The sequence below is a fragment of the Hetaerina americana genome, unplaced genomic scaffold (genome assembly GCF_022747635.1).
Source record: "Hetaerina americana unplaced genomic scaffold, ioHetAmer1.1.p SCAF_91, whole genome shotgun sequence".
Lineage (NCBI taxonomy): Eukaryota > Metazoa > Arthropoda > Insecta > Odonata > Calopterygidae > Hetaerina > Hetaerina americana.
Genome location: NW_027287550.1, coordinates 723,831 through 728,870, shown reverse-complemented (window position 1 = coordinate 728,870; position 5,040 = coordinate 723,831). Strand labels below are relative to the sequence as shown.

General features: G+C 39.5%; 1 non-coding gene across 1 annotated transcript; it reads left to right on the top strand.

Annotated features, from left to right (window-relative positions):
* The first annotated feature begins 4,754 nt into the window (after positions 1 to 4,754).
* On the top strand, positions 4,755 to 4,827 carry TRNAK-CUU (transfer RNA lysine (anticodon CUU)). Its single transcript has one exon. It is a non-coding gene; the product is annotated as a tRNA-Lys (tRNA).
* The last annotated feature ends 213 nt before the right edge of the window (positions 4,828 to 5,040 follow it).

Sequence of the window (5,040 nt, the reverse complement as noted above, 5' to 3'; positions counted from 1 at the left end):
TTGAGTTCTGTTTTTTTTGTTAAATTGGTACATCTGTTGTTGATATTCCCTTTAAATCTTAGTGTCATAACTTGACATTTGCAAAAGTTACGTAGCCAAGAGTGCATCTATCTCTGTGTGTGTTGGCGATTATTTACAATTGCAGGAATGGATTTAAATTTGCAACAACGAACTTGTATTAAATTTTGCGTAAAAAACGGATTTAGTGGCGCACGGACGTTGGAAATGTTGGAAAAGTGTTTCGGCAACGATTCTCTAAAAAAAACGGTCGTTTACCAGTGGCACGAGCGGTTCAGAAGTGGTCGTGAGTCAATCGAAGATGATGAACGCAGTGGCAGACCATCGACATCGAAAGTCGGTGAAAAAATTGATAAAGTAAAAGAAATGTTGGTCAATAACCGCAAATTAACCATCAGAAAAATAGCGGAGGACTTGAACATTGCCTATGGATCCGCCCAAGACATTGTGGTTAATGATTTGGGTTTCCGTCGTGTAGCAGCAAAGTTGGTGCCAAAAGACCTCAATTTCATGCAAAAAAGAGACCGTGTTGACGTCGCAAAAGACATGATTTGCGAGGCTGAATCCGATCCCACATTCATCAAAAGGATCATTACTGGAGACGAGACGTGGGTTTATGAGTACGACACGCAATCCAGACATCAGGCAAGTGAATGGCGTTCACCAAATGAGCCGAGACCAAAAAAACCACGTCGTTTTCAGTCAAAAAAGAAGGCAATGCTGACGGTTTTCATGGATTACAACGGTGTAGTGCATCATGAATTTTTGCCAGAAGGCCAGACAGTAAACAAAGAGTATTATTTGGGCGTTATGAGACGTTTGCGTGAAGCAATTCGCCGAAAGAGACCAGAAATGTGGGCAGAAAACTCGTGGATTTTGCACCATGATAACGCACCGTCGCACAGTGCTATCATTATTCGTAATTTTTTGACGAAAAATGCAACAAATACCATCCAACAGCCTCCGAATTCACCTGATTTGGCTCCCTGTGACTTCTTTCTGTTCAATCGAGTTAAAAAACCATTACGGGGAACGCGTTTTAGCAGCCGAGAGGAAGTAATGGAAAAATCGCAGGAAGCACTGATGGACATACCGAAAACCGACCGTAACTTTTGCAAATGTCAAGTTATGACACTAAGATTTAAAGGGAATATCAACAACAGATGTACCAATTTAACAAAAAAAACAGAACTCAAATCGGAACGATGGGAGCGCCACACGGTGGTTATTCCGGGAACTTTTTGATCAAGGTAGTATATATATAAATATAAATATAAATATAAATATATATATATATATATATATATATATATGTGTGTGTGTGTGGGGGGGGGGGGTCGCCGTAGTCCAGGCGGTAGAGCGTTGGACTACTGACCGGAGGGTCCTGGGTTCGCCCTCGTCCCGGTCCCGGGCAAGGCACTCTGGGCACCTGCAGCTCCACCCAAGCTAAGTGATTTTTCGGGTACCAGATCTTCCTGGGAAATCATAACCGGCACAGGGAAAGGAACTGGCCCCCCTACCCTGATGTGTGAATTTCACACGCCGTCGGGCGTAGTACTGGGTGAACTCTACCATCACCTACCAAACCGATCTTCGGGTTGATTACTGTGTTTATGGTTTTATATATATATATACACACATACGTATATATAATGTATATCTTATATTACCGAAGAAATGCCACGTATCGGAGAAATTTGTCATTGGAATGGAGACGAGATAGGAAAATGGCTGGAGGCGACAAAATTTGAAGCTCGATGGGGATATCAATCACTCAAGAATGCCCACCACCTGAACATTTCGCCCTCTAGGGAGAACAGTGGGCGTAGGAGTGGCCTTTCCCATCGACGCCCCGAGATTGGAAAAAATCGCGTTCACTTGTAATTAATTAATTGCTCCCTCACGAACCATAAAAAAAAGCTCCCGTTCCCCGACTACCGGTTATTCTCTGAAGGGCGCGATTTTTTGTTCTCCCTCGAAGAAGAAGGACATTCACACGCATTTCGCATGCTTATGCTACAGTGCCACGAGATAATTTACCGAGGGAAAAAAATGCCGAAAATATTTCTTTTCACATTGTAGAACGAGTATTGATTAGTTACGCTCGCACGAGATAAAAATGAAGCAAATTTTTAAAGGTTGAATGTCCGTCCATTAATTTGATTTGCCTGCCGTGTCAGGGCATAAAGAAGAATTCACATAAATAGAGCTGGGTACAACTAACTTCAGTAATTGATTACTTCGAAACTGTGGGACAACGTGTAAGAGTGATGTTCCCATTGGAAAATGTATTTTGAATATCTTCAAACGCGAACGTTATTAATATTGAGAAAAAAAATAAAAATACGCGTTTTATTGCACCAGGTTTTTCCCGAGGTCTTTAAGCCGCCATTTACTTATTACGGGTAACCAGGACTACCCACACTAGCAATCTACCAATATTTCATTTATGAAAGAACGAGTATTAAGCATTATAAAATCAGAAACGTTTCCGAATATAATAACAATAACATACGACGTACAATAGAAGTTCATCACTAAGTAACCGTACCGGCCTAATAATTATACATTAGCGTACACTATCTATGCATTTTTCAAATATCGAAAGGGTATTCGAGTATGCATGCGAATTGTAGTTTAATTAAGCATTTTGTATGATAATTTCCTAATCGTAGGCAAAGAACCGAGACCGTGTTTGCCTTATATCGCTTTTTTTAAATTATTTTGACGCGGAAAAAACATTCCCTTGACGTCGTAAAAAGTATTGATATCGTATAAATCAATGCAAAGCGATAGACTGAGTCAGCATTTTTGCTTATAACATCGACAAGTGAACAACCAATTTAAAAGGCACATTTTAATAATTCTTTTAACTTCAATTAAGATTTAATTCAGTTCGGAATACTGATTTCGTGGTAAGTATATTTCCTCTCACCCCTTTACATAGTTTGATCCGTTCTTTCGAAAAAACATAATGATCCTATTGCAATTAAACAATCAATCCAAAAACGAATCCCATATTACCAACAACAGATTCTTTTATCATTAGAGCAAATCACAATTCTGGCAGGTTCCCCACAAATTTACACATGTTTTATTGCTAAATTTACGTTGTGCCCATTCGTCTAACAGATACTGAAACTAATGGGAGATGATCACATCATGCCTTCACTTTATTTCAGTCAATACGCTATGCCGATATGAAAGTCAATTTATGAAAGTACAAGAAAATATACTGAATGATCAAAAAGCATGACGTATAAGCAGCATTTATTTTCACGGTATGGCGAACATTCATATTAAGTTTTCTCCACAGTTAGTACACAGAATAATCACTCGTTCACTGTGCCCAGCAGAAATGCAAGGCGGGTAATTTTCGCGGTTATTTGAGACGCTAGTTCAGAGTAATGGTACGTGAATTGTCGATTTCTTCGCTCCAATTGTAAATCTGGATATTATTCTTGGTTATAGTCTTGTTTTCTGGGTGCTGTTATGTACGACCACAATAAATATTCACTAATTTCATTCCATCATACATAGGATATAACGATTAATAGTTGAAATTTTCAGCATGTAGACTTTTTCAATACCAACCATATCCCCAAACAAAACGCACCCAAAATAACGCTAAAAATTTTAAAAACTAATATTCGAATGCTAACATTCTTCCGACCGCCCAGCTATTTTGCTAGATGAGTGCGGTAGGGAAATGTGATGCCACGCTGTGAGTGATGAGATGTCTCATGAATTTATTTCCACGAATGACCATTCCCAACTCAATATTTCATTTTACGTGGGTCAGTTGACCGCGCAGAATTCTAGGTGTCTTCCGCTCCGGGATTAGTTTCGATTCGGGTGCTTCCAGCCTAGCATGGGTTTCCGCTACGGCTCCGCGGGAAGTTAATCAAACCTCCATATCCGATCAACTACTTCGCATGAAAGTTTATCCCCAACACTCAATTCAAAATTCCTACTCTGGTCATCCTTCTTACTCTCTTACAATGCATTCTTCCATCTGTCGTAGCACACAACATCTCACCGCACACCTCTAAATATTATTTCAATTACCCTCAGTATTGGCTCACTCAACCATCTCAAATTTTCTGACTTCAGTGAATGCCACTCAACAACTTATTCTTTTTTGCATTGACATATGGCATTTCATTGGCTTTCCGTTTCTGTCCAGCTTATTCTTCAATTTATTTTGATACACAATCAGCCTCAGATGACAATTTGCTAGATACGAGATGCTCGTAATTTTCGTCAGAGCATTTATTTTTATTAATTAAACGTAGTTCATGTGACAAAATGCTCATTCATTTGAGAATGCTCTGCAATTTACATGTTTCGCTATGACAGACTTGGATAAGAAAGTGAAAAATCCATGAAAATAAATGCCGCACAAAGGATTCGTGTAATATACAGCTATCTCGAGACTTGAAATAATTATGCATAAAAGGGACTTTTTCTGCACAGCTATGGAAGGTGCTAAGCTTTCGGAATGAATACCTAAACCATATAATACATATTTATTTTCATCAATATTTATGTGTTTCGGAAAATCTTTCAAATGAGCCCCGAATTGCAGAGTATCGCGACGCCGATTGGAAGCCACTCTCAGAAAGAGACACCAGTCCCCACCCGACCATTGGAGAAAGCAAGCTCAGCAGCAGAAAATGGACAAAAAAGAGTAACAGGAGCAATTTGAAAGCGTTTGCCAAACCTTTCTTTCATAAGCCCGGCTAGCTCAGTCGGTAGAGCATGAGACTCTTAATCTCAGGGTCGTGGGTTCGAGCCCCACGTTGGGCGGTAAATTTTTTCATGTAATTTAGGCGCATTTTAAATGTAGTGAGTATACTACATACATTGATATTGTCTAAGTTGATTTCGGAGAAGTTACTTTATCTATTCCTGTTTTTATTTAACCTCCGTAATCCATACACCACGTTCTGGAATTGACTCCCTGAAACTACACCCTAGAAGCGATTCCGCGCCATATCTTTGGAATGTTACTGCTGTTGG